The sequence below is a fragment of the Lissotriton vulgaris genome, chromosome 8 (assembly GCF_964263255.1).
Source record: "Lissotriton vulgaris chromosome 8, aLisVul1.2, whole genome shotgun sequence".
In the NCBI taxonomy this organism is placed as follows: Eukaryota; Metazoa; Chordata; class Amphibia; order Caudata; family Salamandridae; genus Lissotriton; species Lissotriton vulgaris.
In genome coordinates this window covers 843612732-843632568 of record NC_141696.1, presented here as the reverse complement: position 1 = coordinate 843632568, position 19837 = coordinate 843612732, and the positions used below count along the sequence as shown (strand labels likewise).

General features: G+C 45.5%; 1 protein-coding gene across 2 annotated transcripts in view; it reads right to left on the bottom strand.

Annotated features, from left to right (window-relative positions):
• The window catches only part of COL4A1 (collagen type IV alpha 1 chain), a 515832-nt gene that overhangs the window by 285988 nt on the left and 210007 nt on the right, over positions 1-19837 (bottom strand). The window lies entirely within an intron of this gene.

The window sequence follows — 19837 nt, the reverse complement described above, 5'->3', positions numbered from 1 at the left end:
CACCACTTGTCCCGCATTTCTTAATACGGGGACCATGGGAAAGGTGGCAGACAAGGACCTAATGGCGTGTAGGGAGGGAAGAGGCTGTTCAGGAAGCGGTTGCCTTGATTTCTAACAGCATTATAGCAAATGGATTAGGCTTTGAAAGTACAACATTCCTCCACCGAGACTGTGCAATGGTGGGTCCATGATGGTTCATACTCACTGAGACCAAGGAGCAGGCGAGTGTCTGGATTCTGTATGCTCTGGAGTCTATCCAATTCTGCGCATTCCTGTCCATTTCCCTTGCTCTGTTTTGGCAGTCTAGCGCCAATGCAGGCACCCTTGCACCATGATGCAAGGGTGCCTGTGTTGTGGGCAGATTGTTTTTGTGCTGGAACGGGCCCTTTCCTCACAAAAACAATCCTGAGAGACTTTTTCCTCTTCTATGTAGCATACATAGTAAGAGGAACAAACAATGAGAAATAAAGATATTTCTCCTTAAGCCTCTCCTGGGGAGGCGTATCTTTTTGGCACATTCCCAGGTTAGTTTAGCAGGTTTGGTAAGGCTGGGAATGCGTCAAAAAACATGAAACACCCATACAAAGCCAATGGAACACCTTCCTTGCGCAGAGTAATGCAACGCAGAGATTTGTGCTGTGTTGCATTACTCCATATTTTTGAAGCCACTCAAAGCCATGCAAAGTGGCTTTGCGTGGCTTCAAAATATGTCTTTAGGTCTGCGTCGCTCTTGCACCACCTTTCATGGTGCAAAAGCAGTGCAAACTAGGTCATAAATATGGCACAAAGTTTCCCTGCTCTGTGCGTGATTATGTGGTCCTTTCAAGTCTTCTGTTTGTATTATGGAACTTATACTGATTATATAAGTGTATAAACAAGACTACAAATCCCAGAATGCAAAGGAAAGTATTTTTCACACATGGAACTAGGGAACTTGGCAGGGCTGATCCCAGTCGGGTATTGTTGCTGTAAGAAATCACGTGGAAGGTGCATACCTTCCTCTTTGCAATGGATGCTACAGTTCCCATTGGTAACGGAATGTACAAAAGCAACTGGGAATTTGTGCTTTAGTGAACAAGATCATACAATACAGATCATTCATATAAGTAAAAACACACTGAAAATGGGAACAAATATGAGTTTGAATGCTTTTTTCTCTCATGTTTATTGTTTTTTCGTGTTTTTGTCCTTGCAAAACTCAGAACTGCGTGGGAAGCATCATTTGCAGGCTTCGAGCCTGCCAAAAGCTAAGAACAATTCTTTAAAGGGTCACACGAGGGCGCTGTTGTCACGGCGCAGACGAGGTCGGAATACGCGCTCGCTAGCCAAGATGAATCAGAAAATAAGTTTGTAACTTGTGTGTCTCTTTTCTTCCCAATTCGGTTATTACGAATGTTCATTGAGCTGAATGTACAGGAAAGGGAAATAAATTATACTACTGGAATGCGGCGTGGTTTACTTTTGGGACGGCGCTGCTCTAGAGATAACACTGTTCGACCATGATTAGCTTCCGTTGTGAACATCCAAGCACGAGGGGAAAGCCGAAGAGCAGCAGCAGTTTTCAATATCACCGTTTGACCCTCGTAATGCTATCGAGACAATTAAAATTAATTTGACCGACTAAGGCCTCGTTGTTTCGAAAGTTTTGAATGTGGCCAAAAGATGGGCTAAAATCCATTTTGCACTAATGGTCCGAGCTGCCGGCCTTGGGGCTGGGATATCAGGTTCGAGTCTCTGCGTCGGCTCCACATCCTGTGATTCTGGTCAAATTACTTATTATCCCTTTGCCTACCAAGAATGAATGTGTCCTTGTTTAATGTAACTGGTGTTCATGTAAAGCCCTCAATACCTTCGGGATGAGTTAGGGCTATACGTAAACAAAGAAATAAAATAGCCGCATGGCCACACTACTCCTGCTCTTGCCTCTTTCAAGTGTATCCCAATTGCTGGGCGAGACTCCATGAATAAAACACCTTCATCTGACTGCATAAATCTCTGGGCCCTTATTTATGAGGTCTTGCGTCAGTTTTGCGCCGCCTGTACGTCGATTTTTGTGACGCACCAGCGGCGTACAAAATGCGCCTTGTTGCGCCATATTTAAAAAGTTACGCATCTAGGTAGATGCGTCACTTTTTACACCCCTGCGCCACATTATACCTGCGTCAGGTATAATGTATGCAGAGGGGGCGTTCCCCCGCAAAAAGCCTCGTAATAGTGACGCATTGAAATCTATGAGATTTCACTGCGTCACTTTTAGGATGCTGTTGCGTCAAAATCTTGCGCCTGCCTCTCAGCAGGCGTAAGACTGAGGCAAGCCCTTTTTACATGGGGCTTTCCCCATGTGAAAGGACGCATTGCTGGAGTTGCGTCACTTTTGTGACACACTCCAGCAATGCGTCACTTTTGCGCTTACAGATACGTCAGAAATACTGACGTATCTGTAAGTCCTTGCTACATGATGCGTCATACATTAAATATGACGCATCATTGGTGTCGCAAGGAGTGCGCAGTGAAAAGTGACGCATCGCTGTTTTCACGCAGCGATGCGTCACTTTTCATAAATGAGGCCCCAGGCTTCTTGTCCCTATCATGAATGCTCTCAAACTCTAGACTAGAGGTGAGCGAGCTAACAAATTAAGAGAGCAAATTGAGTCAGAGTCGAGCCAAGGTTCTAGCTCGGCTCTTAGAGCCTATGCACGAGCCGAGCACTGAAAATGTTTGCTATTTAAACCATACAAGTATCATATAAAATACTAATGGCCTCATTTATGAGGCCCTTTGCGGCACTTTGCGCTGCCGGAACGTCAATTTTTATTTACATCATGGTGCAGCGGCATATTTACAAGGGCACGTAAAGCCACTTTATATGGCTTTTCGTGGCCTTGTAAATGTGTGCCCCTTTCACGCAGAACACTGTGTGAAAGGGGCGTTCCATGGGTGTTGCTGTGGGTGTTCCCACGCAACACCCATGGAATCTGATGCATTTCCAGATTTACGAGAAATCGTAAGCCTTGGAATGTGTCAGAATCTAATGCCACCCAAGGAGCAAGAAGAAGAAATGTTTTAATTTCTCCTTGTTTTTTCCTTTCTATGTGTGCTGCATTCTGCATCACACATAGAAAGAGGAAATTGACAGAATGTATTGCTTTTTGTGCAGGAAGGTGCCCCTTCCTGCACAAATCAATCAGCCTGCAACGCAGACATCCTTACACCATGAGGCAAGGGTGCCTGCATTGGCGCATGACAGCCATTGTGCATCAGCGCAGGGGAAAAGGACAGGAATGAGCCGTAACTCATAGATACAGCGCATTCCTGCCCTTTAGTTTTGACGTAGGGCAATGCAGCGAGATTCCTTGTAGCGCTGCCCTGCACCAGAACCTCATAAATGAGGCCCTAAGGCTCGTCAAAATTCAATAAGTGTATTTCTTTAACATGTAGAAGCTTTGATATAAATAGGTCACTTTATAGCACTGCACTGAGAAGTACTTATTAAAAGTAACGGTTTTTAAAGGTGAACAATTAGTGAACTAAGAGGTAAAACAGTTCTTATGTAAACCCTGTACAGTGGCCCAGATTATTATAGAGCAACATTCCAGTCTACTAAATCTCACACACAATAGGTTTTTGTACAACTGATATTCTGAAATAATATATTTGAAAGTGCATTTTATCAGATTCTTAGACTTGAACTTGTGAACGGCTTACAGTTGAGTATTGTGTAAGTTTATCACAACATTTCCAAAGTAGACCATGTTTTGTCAAAACTGGATTTTGATCTGGACTCTCTTAAATCAAAATGTAGCAATGAGCGGGGTCTGCTGTGGGGAGGAGATTTAATGTTCATCCATGCCTCCCCTTGCTCCAGGATGCCTGGGTTTAATGGATGCTGATGGGAACCCTATGTTTCACTTTTCTCATGATATGTTTGAGGATAATCTTAATCAGTCGATGATGACATTTACTATGCGTTTTGCCAACGAATATAGCAATATGAATGGATTTTCCCTAATACCTTTGTGTGTAAGGGTGAGGGTTGTGGGATTGATTTTATTTTACTGCCTGCTAATTTGTTTAATATGGTAGATGACCATCTGCTACATAGCCTTGAGTGACTACCTTCCCGAAGCTGAATTGTCGATATTTCCAACTGACACATGGTGATCAGTCTCCTTAGGCGAGTTACCAGTATATCTGCCCAAAAGAAAAAAGGTACCTGCATTAAGTGGGAGTTTAGTAATGCCAAAACATGTTTGTTCCAGTTGGTCATGGGTAATCGCAGTTTATTTGACGTTTCTTTAGATTTCGAGGCTGATGCAGCTTAAATAAAGAGTGCATTTATTACCCTATTTGAGACAGTTAAGGGAGCAGCACTATGCAGGTCAATGCACAGGGGTTCGGAGAAGAGAAGGGGATGGTTTGATTTAGCGTGCTCCAGATCCTATAAAGAACAACCGCCTTTTTCCATCAAAAAATGAGGTCTGTCCCCAAAATTGCCCTTTGTACGAAGGCCTATAAGAGGTCAATGGAGAAAGGAAAAATGCATTTAGATTGAAGGCTTGGGATGATCTACAGGAAGCTAGCCTCAAGAACGACCAGAAGACATTTTTGAGCATTATAAACCAACCGTACCCTAAAAATCCTAATGAACCCATGATTGAATCTGCGATATCCGGTCATGAAGGGGCCACTTTTTTGGGCTGTCTATTCCATAAGCGAAGGTGCGGGAGGTGTTAGGGATTCATTTTGTGCAGCAAAAGGTTGTTTCCTTCCCAAGTACAGTCCCTCCCTGGAAGAAGAGATACAGGCTATAAGATCTAGCGGAAAAGCACCTGGTACTAATGCGGTCCCTTTGGATTTATTCAGAAGCAACCTCGACCTGTGGGCCCCTCTCCTAACCAATGTCTTCAGGGTGGTAAGCTCCTCTGCCAAAATTCCATAGTAGCCTGACTTGTTAATTGTCCCGATCTTTTAGAAAGGGAATCGAGAGGACCCTAGCTGTTATCGCCCATTCTCTCTCCTCGACTCCTCGGGAAAGGTCTAGGGCCGTGTCCTACTCTCTCGCCTTGAGGCATGGGTTAGAGGAGACTGATACCTTTTCGGACATCCAATATGGGTTCAGGAGAGGGATGGAGACTGAAGACCAATGTTTCAATCTGTCCCTCTTATTGGGGATATGCACAGTTGGTAAGCGTGGCGCTTTGTACTTGGACTTTATGGATCTGTTCAGAGCGTTTGATTGTGTATCTCACACCAAATTGTGGGACATAATAGAAGATCTGGGGGTTGATAGACCCATTATTAATACCATCAGGGAAAATTATAGTGACTCAAAAGTTGCAGTCTGGTTTGGGTTGTGGGGAGAGTGTTCTGAGACGTTCAGAGTAAGCAGGAGTGTTAGGCAAGGGTGTGTACTCAGGCCTTTCCTTCTCTCTTCATATTAAACATCTGGAGAGGGAGTTACTGTTAAGTTGCCGGGACATGTCCCAGATCGAACAGCGTCCTATAACAGCATTACTTTATGCTGAGGACGCTGTTCTCATGGGCCACACTCCAGGTGCCCTACAGCGACTCCTGTACATCTCCTGCTCCTTTATGGAAGGGCTAGATATGAAGATTAAAGCAGCCAAGTCCTTTGTAATGGCCTGTGGATAGAAAAGTCATTTGAAATCAACCTTCACGCTACATGCTAGACTATTAAAACAAATGGGCAACTTTAGCTATCAAGAAGTGACCTTTAATCGTAGAGGCTCGTGGCTCCTCCAGTTGTAGGTTAGAAACAATGTGCTAGCGAGGAGTATTGCCTTTTTTCCTTCGCAGCCAATCTTGGTAAAAGACTGATTGCACACATGCTGACCATCTATTGGGCAAAATGTATCAGCATGGCATCCTATGGGACAGGGTCTGGAGTATAGAGACAACCTCATCTTTACAGGAAATGAAAAATAAGTTAATCCGTTGTTTATTCGCTCTCCCCCATCCACCTCTACTTTTATTTGTCATAGGGAGCTAGGACCTCTACAACTCGAGGACATCTTAAGGACACGCCCAATAATGTTATGATGCAGGGTGTGGATAGCGAACCTTTATCATTAAATAGAATGATAATCGAGGATTGTTTGTCTTTGACTCTAGAATGAGAGATTTCCAAGTTAAGGGGAATTAGGGATGGCCCTGACCTTGGGCAGGCGGGACTTGTTTGAAAATCCATCCAGAACTTTAATTTCGGTGGGTAAAAAGATGCTAGGGGCATGTGCTACATTTATTGACAAAGGTAACTGAGTCTCCTTCTGAAACCTCACACATGGTGCTTACTCCACTAAGGGAAATTATAATGTTTTTGCCATATGATGTTCAGCACTAATAGCACTTTATTCCACTCAGGTTTCGACTTAGCATATTTCATAGGCTACTTACTTTTCCACTGTTCAACGATTGGACACATGACCTTTTACCTTGTCTGTGCGATCAGAAATCTGCACGGAGCACTTTACATATAGCATTTGTGGCACCTCTTATTCCAACTGTAGATCCTGCATCATTAAGTCCTTATTAGTCAAGCACTCCTTGTATCATTGCACAGAAGCACTGCACTTTTTGTAATCCCTGGCCTCAGAGGAAATTGTGTTCACTGTATTTACTGTCCAGAGGCTGGTGATTAAGGCAAGGAATTTGCTCTCGTAGGTTTTTAAGGCGAATGCTATTTCTTCACTGTATGTGTATTCTCTTTTATTCCTGTCAGATAAATACCTTTTGCATTATTGTACTGAAGCAATGTACCCCTGCACGTTTTGGCCTTAGATGAAATTGTGTCACCAGTGTATATGTTTCTTTGGAGGCCGTTTCTAATGTCACAGAATTGCACAGGTGGACTTCCAAGTCGAATGTTATTCTAGTCAGTGGACCTTGCGATTTGTGGTTTTTTAGAATTTCTAAAAGTATTGAGGGTAGGCAATAGTTCTTATTTTTATCTTTCTTTTTAAGGATGTCAATGTGAAATCATGTTGTTTTACTATGTTTCACCCAGCCGCGACCTGTGCAGTTAACAGCGGTGGGCCGGTTGGGGGGGTGAGTCCGACAGACGACAACGAGGAGAAAATAATTATTTATTTAATTTCCCCTTGGCACCATCCCTCAAAATCCGCCCCTCACCCGGCTGTACCGCTGTTACCTCCATGGACCACGGCTCGTTCCACCTTAAATTGTGCTTTGTAGTATCTGACTGCACTTTACTTTTATGGTTCATTTTACTATGATCGAATAAAGTTATCAATTGAATGGTTGATTAATTGAAAGTGCTTTCAAACATGATAATGATGAAAAAGGAGTTTTGGTAAAATAAAATATTTGTCTAAGATCACACAATTTAAGCGGAGAATCAGTAATTTCTGCAGGTTTCCCTTTGTACAAGTGAGCCACTAACTGAGTTTCTATTTTTCTCTGCTTTTTATGGTAATGCTTTGTTTAAATCTCTTTGTGCACTTTTTATATAGAGTGAACTCGACCCAAAGCTATTGGAGTGCCGGTTACATAACACAATATTACTTTCATTTATTATAGGCACAGGGAGATTAGGCGATTTGCACAGAATCGTAGGATGGTAAACTGATGCCAAGACTCGAACCTGGTGCTCCACTTTCAAAGACGGCAGCTGTGGCCATTATGCCACATCCTGGGTAGAGGGAGTGTGACAGGCAGAAGCCACTTTAAATTTCGGCTGGTAATGGGCGTGAGGTTTTAATAGAACCTTGAGCTGAGCCAGAGCCAGGCAGGCTTCAGGCTCGAGCCTGACTCGAGTTTTCAGTGGCTTGCCCACCTCTCCTCTGCACCTCCAATATTTGATGTATTCTTAATCCTTTTATGTGATTTATTGCTACCTTTCTCACTGAGCTGCTTATTTATCGGAGTAATTCTTCCGACTTCTCCACAACGCTCTCATAAACCCCCAACACACTCCAACTTCAGATAAATTAACTCATACTTCACCCAAACATGCCATCCAAAATCAATCCCATCATCAACGCATCCAACTACTCATGTTCACCACCAGATCCTTCCAGTCCTCAGACAATCAAATATCTTGCCCTGTGGCATAAGGCAAAATGATGGGCTCCCCTGCAGAATGTGAAAATGGGACCCTACATTTCCCATAGATCAAAGCTACTCATTGGCCTTGGGCTGAATGGTCACCTCCCGCCCCCAAAGGTTGGAGGGGCCCAGATAGCTTGGGGGCCCATGCGCTGCAGGTGACTGTATTACGCCCTTGGTTACATCCACAGAGGGTGCACAGGAACTTCGAAGCAGTGATGGTGCAAGGTTTTTTGTATAAAGTTTCAGCTCAGTGGAAAACAGGCATCCACGAGCCATACTTTTTCCAAGCTGACAGGGGCCTTAGGGGACCCCTGGATGGGGGAGTCTGTGTCGCCCAGTACCGCAGGCCTCAGGGCCCTGTTATCTGCGCCTGCTCTTGCCCTCACGTCCAGCGTTCTCCTCGATCTGACATGTCTTCAACATGTCTTCAACATCCCCAACATGTTTCAAATTTGCAATGTTTCTAGCACATCTGAAAAACCCACTGCCCAACCCTCCCACAAACTATTGCCCAATATCAAACTCCCTTTTCTTTCTAAGATATTTGAACTAATGGTCAGCCTCAGACTTTATCTCATTCTTCAAAAAGTCTTCTGAACCCAGTCCAATCTGGTGTCCGTACTCTTTATTCCACAGAAAAGGCTTTTACATGTATCTAACTGAATAACCACTGCCAATCACAAATGACTTTCTTTCCTCATACTCTTGGAGGTATCTGCAGTATTCAACATTGTTGACACCTCCCCTCTCTTCCACTTCCTTACCCATACTTTTCTTCTTCTCTCCTCTCCTCCCCTCCTCTTCACCCCCTCCACCCTCCTTCTTCCCAAGCCTCCCCACTTCTTTTGTCTCCTCTACTGGGCATTATTGGCTTGGCACAAAACTGGCTTACCTCATACCTGTCCAATTGCATAGTCTCATTCACATGGAGCTCAGACATCCAAACCCATGCACCACCCCATAGGTACTCACCAAAGATCTGTTCTTGGCCCCCTTTCTTACTTTACACCTCTTCATGCCAATGACAGGTGCATCTTTTTCACTTTTGGTACTTTTATACCCATCGCCAGTCACAGATCACAAACTGCCTCAGTGTGATTAATCCGTAGATGGCATTTTGGTCACTCTTGCTGAACTTCTTTAAAATATGAAGTCCTATGTTTCCCCTCCTCTATAGCATAGCTATCTTTCCCTAACTCCTTACGCTTCTCCCAGACTCTGAAAGTCGACACTCAGCCAGACCCCTGGAGGTTCTTCTCTGCCCATGTTTACTACCAACAGAGCTACGATAGCACTTTTCTATTTAGTTAATATATGGAAGATATGAACAGATACCATTAGTGCTTAATTTGTAAAAAAAAAATAAGTGCCAGGGCTCTCGCCAGGAGGCCTCTGCAGCTCACACCACATATTGCCCTGCTATGCTGCCAATGATAGTAACAACACAACTAACAACCATCACACTCCTACAAGTGAGACAATTCGGACTATTTCAGGCCCCCAAAGCTACAAGAATTATACATATTATATAGTACATATCAGCCTTAACTACCCCTGCTTCACAATGGCAGTTATTGATGGAATGTCCCTGCAGTTAATTTCCAACACTTTGTTTTTAACTTGCAAGCTCCAGCACCCTGATATTCGTGGCGGTGGAGCTTTCTGCATCACCACTCCCTTTCAATTACTATGTATTAGGCGATGTACAACAGATTACCTGTAGTAAAATGTCATTTGTAACCCTTTCTGAAAGTATACAGGTTCTATTTCATCCCTGCTTTCTCCACTTATCACAGTTTTTAAAATTCTCTTTCTTCAGGCTTTATCGCTCTTACTTTGTGTCACTGTGGTAATGAAAGAGAAGTCCTGGTCCCCAAACATGAGTGTGCAGCCAACCAGTTAAAAAAAAAATTGACAAATGTATTGTTAATGCCCCCACACTCAATATGTTATTGACTTCTTTTTTCATCATAATTGGTAGGGCATCTGAAACTCGAATAAGTGATGTTGGTTCTGTATAAGAACCCAAATAAATAAGGTTGCCAGATAGCTCTATACTATCATGTCACCATTATCCATCCTGGTTCTTTCATTTTACAACCGAATGGCTTCTGCAAAGTGTAGTCCTGGCTTAAATCAACTGAGCTGGCTGTAGATTACAGAGAGGCTTGTAGAGTAGGCTGGAATATGGTGGCTTTGATGCCGTGGAGTCCTCTACTTACCTTGGTAACTGCAACGGAAGCAAAAGTCTTTACTGAAAAGCACATAACATATATTTTGCAACTGGAGAGAAAATTGACTGCCACACAAGGCATGATTCACAAACGTAACCCTTACAATTTTGAGTAAGTTTAATATTTTGGGGGTATTCACAAACCAAGAGTTTAATTTTACTAATAGTAATTTTACGACTGAGTAAACTCCACACTCTTGGCAGAGGTACCTCACATAAAAAGATAGGCCTGTCCAATCTTTTTATGTGCGGAGTTCTCCACACACACACAATTTTTCTGATATAATTAATTCATAGAGCATACACAATTTTCTACACCTTACAAATTTCTATTTTTACCTTGCATTGATACTCATGTAAATTGGTGTAAATCCTTTACTTCTACTAATAACAATGCTTCGCTCTGGTAGCAGCATTTTTACTGCTACATATTTTACATCATTTATCTGCTGAGCTTTGAACACATTATAGTTAAATGCGACTTACAACGTTAATGAATTACTATAATGAACTGAGGGCCCCATGATTTTAAAGTGAATGGCAAAGTCAGTAAGTACACAGCCAATTCATATGGTATCCTTGTGAAATATTCGGCGGCATGCACCACCCAATTTCACCAGAATTAACATTATTAAATGGGGGTTAGTTGGTAGTGGGGTTGCCATAAATATACCTACCACCTTTCTGATTGGTAGTACTTATTCACAAGTGATATTGACATTAATTGGATCTCCCTATCAGTACTTCCATACCATTCTTTAAGTTTCCGTCTCACCGAAGAACAAATTAAAATGCATCTTCGCACTGGCATCACTTTACCATACAAACTGGCAATATTTCCTCATAAGTGCCTTGTTTGCGCTAAAATTAGATGTGCCTTTTTCTCAAAAGTTCACTTGCACCCCGTGTTCCTTGCAAATTTGAAACTGAATGAAATGTTCCCATTTTTTTTAGCCAAAAGGTTAACACTGTTGAAAAGCCCTATTTTAACGTGAAGACCGAAATGCAGAACATGTCGTGAACTTAAGTTAGTAATATAGTATTTGTGAAAATTACTAGAATTTTACTGAAAAAATGCTTTTCACAACTTTAAGGAATTGTCCTAAGTGCCTATAGTGTGTAAGATTCAGGAGTGAAGTCTCGGTGAAGCATGCAGGAGTGGACAGTCAGTGCTGTCTGTGAAGCATTACATGGGGCATGGGAAATCACTGGCATAAGTGTCAATGGTGGCGAAATAGGAAACCACAATATCCCCCAGGAGGAGATGCAGCTGCACCAATCAAAACATGACCTCAGCGGCACAGCTGTTGGGATTACGCTGAGCCAGGGCCATTCATGAAATTCCAGCGATAATGTATTGAATTAATCAAAATGGCCGTGTCCTGCTCAGGCACACATGGGACTAATCATTCACGGGTGAACTATTACAAACATTTACTTTTCTTTGGCAGAGATCACCATCTGTGAACCTAAGAGCATCTCGAGAGATAGACGCCGAAAATCTGAAAAGGGAGTTTAACCAGGAAACCAGGAAATTTGCTCTCCCATCTGGAGGCCTTCCTAGCCCTTCCTGTAGAAATACAAGCCATGGGGTAGTTATAGACAGGCGTAAAACGGGCCGCTGCGGGGCAGAGAGGGCCCCCATCGTCCAATGGGGCCCCATTCAGCTTGAGGCCTATGAACCTCTGTGAGATGTTGGAGTCCCAGGGGCCCCATACCACATTCTGCTGGGGCCTTTATCATGTTATGCTTCTCTCTGGGTAGAGACTGATATCATCATGCTCTGCTGCCTCTGCACCATATTATTCTGTGCACTATCTGTGGATTCTGCTTTTATTAGGTTATTAATTGGTGGCATTTTCTATCCTGTAAACGTGCCTGTGTTTGGCCTATTTGTAGAGGCTGGCCTGGGCATTTGGGCATACCCTGGAGTGTGCTGCAGGCTTTTCATTTTTTGTGTGTGATGTGTTTGTGTTGTAGTGTCCTGCTGGACGCGTTCTAGTTTTCTGCCTGGTGTCAGCCCACACTGTACACCCACCCATCACAGGCGTCATCCGTCAGGTGACCCTGCTAATAAAAGGGGCTGGGCGCACGTGCCCTGGGCCAGTTACAGTTACCACACATGCAGGGTCTGTCATTATTTATGCAGGATGTGAGCCTAGAGCCCAAGACATCACATTGGCGACGAGGGGGTCCGACCCCATGCGTGTGTACACCGTTTGCAGCCCTGCTATGCCCGAAGGGAGATGCAACCCAAGGCCTCCCGCACCTGTTGCCTGTAAGGTATGTCCCTGCAGCCGCGAGCCTGCACACCATCGGCCTGGGAGAGAAGATGAAACTGCGCCCAGCAACCATTAAGACAGAGTCCACAGGCCCGCTACCGGCCCATGATGGTACACCTGACATCAGGCAGTGCAGTCACGAGGGGTGTGAGATTTTAGGAGGCATGCAATGAAGCCCCTCACAGAGAAGTGCACCCTCATTAGTATCGGCATCAGCTTATGACCCTAAAACTGCTGAAGGCCACACCTGCAGCTGCAGCGCCTGCGGGTGAGAAGTGACCCTCCACAATCGAAATGCTGCTGAGGCAGCATCAGCACGAACTAACCTGTATGTGATGAACCCAACAGGGGTTAATGTGATGAAAGCCTCATAAGGAGTCCTTCTTTTCTAATGCTAGGTCTTTCAGCAACCTTCTTGTCTGCAGAAAAACTCTTTCAGGAGCCAGAGAGAACCTGGGAAAGGTTTCCAGAGGTGTTTCAAGAAGAAACCCCCTCCCAAGACTGGTCCGGGAGGTCAGCATTCCTGACTATGCCGCCTCCCGGTTCGTGCAGACTGTGGTGCTGCCAGAGGTTGATGGGAGGCTGTGCCATTTCCTGGTGGCCTGGCGGCTCTCGACAACAGACCAGTGGGTTCTGGATGTCCTGGACCGGGGTTACCGGATCGAGTTCTTTTCTCTGCCTCCACCATCAGGCACTGTAAGGATACCATTACCGAAGGACGTGTCTCGTCGCCATGCCTTGTTGGAGGGGGTGCAGTCCCTGTTCCTGAAAAAGGCGATTATCCTGGTGCCCAGGCCAGAATGGGGTCAGGGGACTTACTCGATCATTTTCCTCATCCCGAAGGTGACTGGGGACTTTCAGGTCATGATCAATCCCCAGCCTCTGAACCGATTCATCCAGAAGATTCCTTTCAAGATGGAGACCCTGCAGTGTGTGATTCCATTGATTCAGGTTGGCTAGGTGATGTCGACTCTGGATCTTCAGGATGAGTATCTTCATGTCCCTGTAGCCCGGGAGTGCCAGCAGTATCTGTGGTTTTGTCTGGGGTGGTCAGCATTGGCGGTTTTGTGTCCTCCCGTTTAGCCTCCGGTCATCTTCCAGGGTCCCTACCAAGGTGGTGGCTCCTCTGGAGGTGCTTCTTCACCTTTGGGGGGTCTCCATCTTTCCTCACCTAAACGACTGGCTCCTGCAGGCCCCTCTACCCTGACGTTGCACCATTTGGAGAATTTCCCGAAGTGTCAGCTTCTTCCAGCCACCCGGAGGACCTTTATCAAGGCCAACTTTGATTCTGTTCAGGGCAAAACGTTTCTGCCTTCTTCCCGGATCCTTCATCATAAGTCTCTCTTGAGGAAGTTGTTGTCTCAGCCTTCGGTGCCCCTGCTCCAGCAGCTAGAGGTGTAGGGCCGCTTGGCTGCGTCGATGTTCACGGTTCCATGGGCTAGGTTGCATCTTCGCCCTTTGCTGTGACACCTTCACCGCTATGTTCCTTTTCCAGTTCTGGATTTCTCCGTGATGGTTCCTGTTTGCACAGAGATTGTGTCCACTCTTCAGTGGTGACTGGTCACATCGAGTATGTCCTGGGGTGTGTGGTTACATCCAGATCCTCCTCTGGTGTTGACTTCGTATGCCTGTGCTTCAGGTTGGGGGGCTACTCTGGGGCACTTGTCTGTTCAGGCCCATTGCCAGGGAACGGAGTCACGCCGCTCCTGCAACTAGAGGGAGCTGTCTGCTGTGGACAGGGCCCTCCGATTCTCCCAGAATCACCTGCTGGTTTGCAATGTTCTAGTGCGCTCCAACAATACCATGACTGTGGCTTACGTCAACCATCTTGGCAGTACTCACAGTCGGTCCTTGAATCTGGTGGCCTGTGCGATATCCAGTTGGGCGGAGGTTCATTTACAGACAACTTCTGCTCACCACATCAGGGGCTTGGATAATGTGGGAGCGGATGCTCTGAGTCGCAGGTTCCCTTCCTCTATGACTTTGTGTCTTACGCCCAGGGTGTTCTTGTTACTTTGCCTGCGGTTCGAGACCCCCAGATTGGATCTGTTTGCCTCCAGGACCAATGCTCTGCTTTCCCTCTTTTGTTCCCGGAGTCCGGAGCAGGGTGCTTGGGGAGTTGATGCCTTGTCTTTCCATTGGCTCCCCTGGTTCCTGTTTGCCTTCCCTCCCTTTCCTCTCATCGCTGTTTTTCTGCTGCAGGTTCAGAGGGTGGGGGCTCAGGGGGTGGCAATGTTGTCTCACTGGCAGAGGTGGTCTTGGTTCCCGATGTTGCTCAGTCTGACGGTGGGTCCTCCTTGGATCATGCAGAAGTTCCTGTCTCCGCTCCTGCCATCCTCCACTCCGCTGCTGGTCCCTCTCACCTTTGCGGTCTGGATGTTGAACGGCGGTCTTTAGAAGACCGGGGGTTACCTAACCACATACTTTCTGTGAGGCAGTCCTCCCATAGGGGGTCTACTTTGTCCTCTTATACTAGGCATTGGGCTTCTTTCGACTCTTGGTGTTGGGCTTGGTCTCTCCTTTGTGTCCTGCCCTACTGCTGATGTTCTTCAGTTCTTTTTGGACAGATTCCACAAGAAGTATGCTATGTCTACTTTGAGGGGGCAGTGGGCTGCTATTCGAGCTTTCCGTCATCCGAGCTCTTTACCTGGTTTCTCGATAGTTTAGGAGTTTTTCTCTCTCCTCTCCTGTTGTTCGTCCTTCTGTTCCTCCCTGGGATCTTTCTCTGGTCCTGCGGGCTCTTCAATCCTCTCCTTTTGAGCCTCTGTACTCTGTTGACCTTCAGTTTTTAATGTTTAAGGTGGCTTTTCTGGTGGCGATTACTTAGGTTTGGAGGTTGGGAGAGTTCACTGCTTTGTGTTGTTCTCCACCCTTTTTACGTATTATGGATGATGCTGTGGTCCTCTGTTTGGATCCTGGTTTTCTGCCTAAAGTGCATTCTCACTTTCATGTTTCACAGGTATTGGTTTTGCCTTCTTTCTTTTCTTCTCCATTTTCTTCTGCTGAGCAGTTGGTTCACACCTTGGATGTGACATGTGCTTTGTCTGTCTATGTGGACTGATCTGTTGCTTTTCGGTCTTCAGATGTTCTCTTTGTGTGACTTTTGTTCTGGCTGATCGGGGAAAGGCTGCTTCTAGCCTGACCATTGGTCTCTGGATCAAAACTGCAGTTGGTTTGGCTTATCAGGGCTCTGGTTTTCCATGTCCTGCTGATGTACAGGCCCGTTCCACGAGGGATGTCTCAGCTTCCTGGGCTGCTTTTCATGGGGTTTCCCTTGCTGAGATTTGTCAGGCTGGGACTTGAGCTTCTGATTCTACATATATTCAGCACTCCTAGATTAATTGCGCTCTGAATGATCATGTGAATTTTGGTTCTGGTGTGTTGCATGCAGTGGAGCCTGTTGCTCCTCCTTAACTTGTTCTAGTATTAAACACTTATGTTTGCTTCGCTTCAATTCTGTGTGGTTTTTTCCTTCTTTTTTGGTGTTCCAAAGGCCTTGCTGGTGTATCGTTGCTTTGGTATGCCTCACTTGTTATGACTGGGCTGAGGATGAGGGACGTAGAGGTAATGCCCTGATTACTTTAGGCAATCCTCATTCGTCTTAGTCCTACTCGTCCTCGGCCCAGTCGTACTTCCCACTCACCCTCCCTGGTCCACGTCTTTGTTGTGCTTGGTATGTCAGGAAGTGCTTTCTGTTGGCTAGGCTATTATAGCCCCTGGTGGGTGGAGCCTTAAAAGCATTTCCTGTTTTGTTTCCTGTCAGTGGAATATTACTTCACTTGTTATGACGGGGCCGAGGATGAGTAGAACTAACAGTAATAAAGATTACCTAAAGTAATCAGGGCATTAGACCACATTTCCTTTCCAAGCGACCACATCTCCAGTAGAAATGGGACAACAGGGTTGGAGCAAATCCTCTATGGTCATCAAAAGTACTGACACTTTTACTTTCTCTCTCACATCTCCTATTAGACTACAGAAGTGAGGATACATTTTAATAGGGCAGCATAAGTAACACAGATTAATGTTACAGGCAGATACAAATTCTTTACTGACCTCAAAAGACCCTTTCTATGAAGTTAGTCATTAAATTAGCAAGAGGAAGCAGTTTAGTCCACAAGAAAAGGGAGGGAAAACCTTTGGACGAGGCCGTGTGTGGGATGTTCTTGCTAAAGTTTAGCAGGCACTAGGGAACGTAAAATATTTCCTTTTATTAGTGATTAAATGCGGATGGGCCACCCATGAAGCAAACAAAGATTTTCATTTGTATTTTATGATTCTTTATTAACTATTCTTTATTGTGTGATAACAGTTTCCATAATGCAGTTTGGTGAAAAGATTGCCTTTTGAATTCAGTATATAACAAGGTTTACAAGGGGACTCCATGTCATCGGAAACACCATACATTAAGCCAATTAATCTACAGCTTGCTAGAAATGTGCAACAACATTCAGTGCTATGAGGTATGGTCTCCTGTTACATCTTCTCTAGCCAGATTCACAAACTGGAAATGATGCGCTCAAGGATACAAATATTTGCATCCATTCACCTTCACAATCCCTGATCCTAATGCAAAGAATCAGGATTGGTGAACATTGATCAGAGGTGTATAGTCCTCAATTATTTGAAATTGCATGCAGATGTCATTTTAAATCAGTTGATGTAAAAGTGGTCCTTAATGGAGTTTGGCCATGCCAACGGTGGTAAACACCCACAAACGTAAGTGTGTGCGCCCACAAACAGGTTTTAGTTTGTTTCCCACCACGGAAGTGCTCACAAATTTACTGTAGTAAAACTGGAGCAAGTGTGTTTCTCAAGTTTGAATGTGTTGGGATGGAAAAATTCCCCTTAATGAATTTGGAGAGCATGCCTCCTGTTCTGAGTTCTTGTACCAAGCAGCGTCAGCTCCACCGCCACGGCGGAGGAGCGTCACCCCACTGCTCAAAAGGAAAAATACAATGATAATAACTTACTGTTATTATCATTGTATTTTTCCTATTGAATTCAGTTGCTCTTGGGGTGGGGCTTGACAGAGCAGGGAAGGAGTGGTATTTACTCCGTAAGTGTGCATGACTGCTTCACCTACAGTCCTGCGCACTCTACATCTATTTCCTCACCACGCTGCATTACACAGCCTGGTGAGGAACATGCAAACCCTCCCAGTCCCCGTCTGAGCCCCCAGCCACGGCACTCAGACCAATCACAGCGCTGCACTGCCGCATTGTGATTGGCTGTGGAAACCTTCTAGGACTGTGCCGGACCTTGCTGCCAGTCGTATTTGCACAAGAAGAACCTCTGAGACCTTTGCCTTCTGCTGCTCGCCCTCCCGCCTCCCGCCTCCCGCAGCCGACTCATTTGCCATCCTCGAGTCAGGTTGCCGAGTGGAGCGCGGTGCGAGGGGGGACACTGAACCACAATCCCCAGCATCCCGAGCGGCGCACGCCGCGTCATCAGGCGCCAGGAGGCGCTGAAATAGCGCGTTACCCCCGTCTCGCGGGACGCGAGCGGGACGCCCGGGGCGAACCCCGGGCAAAGGGCGGGCCGTCTGAGGCCGTCCGAGGTTGGCCAAGGTTGGGTTGGGCCAGGACCCCTGCCTATTCAGAGACAGGCCTAGTGACCTACGCCGTGCATCCAGCTCATCGTCTGACAGGTAACCCGCTTATTTATATTTCACGCTACTTTGTGCCTCTAGTCATCTGCACACATGCCTGGTTTGCCTGGGAAAAAGCTAACGCCTGCTACCAACACCATGGAGAACTATTTAGTACAGGTAGTTGCGCAAATAAATAGCAACAGAAGGTCCTCCCTTGGTATGGAGTCTTCCACACAATCTCCACTAGTAGATGTAGAAGCGGAGGATCCTTTTAACCTAACAAACACTAGTCTCTCCGGAGTGGCACAAGCTCCCTCACAGGACACAGCTACCATTCAACCAAGTGGCATAGTGGCCAGCGCCGATGATAACAGTGATAGTATCGTTATGCCTCTGAGCCCCATGATCTGCGAGCATATCACCCCTTCCATTGTCCCAATTCCAGCGCCAAGGATTGTAGGGGTAAAAAGAAAAGCCACACAAAAACGTCCGGGGCTGAGGTCATCTAAAAACAGAATCGCAACCCCCCCAAGGAAAACTGCTTGTGTGGAGGAGGACGATCTTATGGGGGAAACATATGAAACCTTCTCTACTATTTTACTTCAGAAATTTTGCAGTCTGATGGACACAAAAATCAAAGGCATTGTCAAACCACTGATAAGCAAAATTGATAAGTTATCCGCTGAAGTTACCAAACTGGAAGGTCTCCTTGGCAAAACGATGGGTGAAGTAGAGAAACTCCCAGAGGTCATTACATCAAATGTACATCCTATGGTTAATGACATCTTGGCAAATAAATTACCACCATCTTTTATCCCTAACCCCCCACTGGTTTCTATGACGACTCTTCCGGAAACTAGCTCTGGTGTTGCACCCCCTGCCGTCTCATCTGTTGACTCTAACACAGCGAAAAGGTCATTTGAATTGGTGGTGGAAGCCTCGCCATTAGTACTTGTTTTGGCAAACGTACCCCCTCTGGGTGCCGGTGAAGCGGAATCAACAGCATCGCTCATGAATAAATCACTATCTTGGCTTACCAACAACATGGCCATATCCTCGTGGGGGAAACAGCAACTGGCAGAGGAATTGGTAAATGCAAGAAGAGTGGAGTGGATTGGGAATAGAGAAAAAAAGTTTAAGGGCGACTGCGTAGTGCTCAATCTATCACATCCAGATGCACTACCAAATATTTTGCCTAATATTTTCCCGCCGCAGAGACGCTCCACTTCTATTGTTCCACTGACTCTTGACTTCTTCTACCCCCGAAAAGACAGAGGCCCCAATCCAAGCACCCTAAGAACAAAATGGAACATAGTAACCAAAAGGGCTAGTAAGAATCATGGGCCCGTTGAGTGGGGTCTAGGTTTAGAAAACAGATTCTCTGCTCTTTCCAATCTAGATGCTTGTGACTGACAAATAACCAACTGTATGCCTCAGCTGCAAATATCTCCGACGCTGTGTACAACAGGGGGGCAGAATGAAGCTATTGGCTCCTCAGATGAGCCATGTTTTCCTGATACTTTAGTAGGATTAATAAACCCAACAGCTGATGCTAATGTTATTATTGATGCAAGTATGAATAGGCCTGCTCCTTGTCCTGATTTTTGTGGGGTGGGTGCTCTTGGAAATCTTTTATCTTGG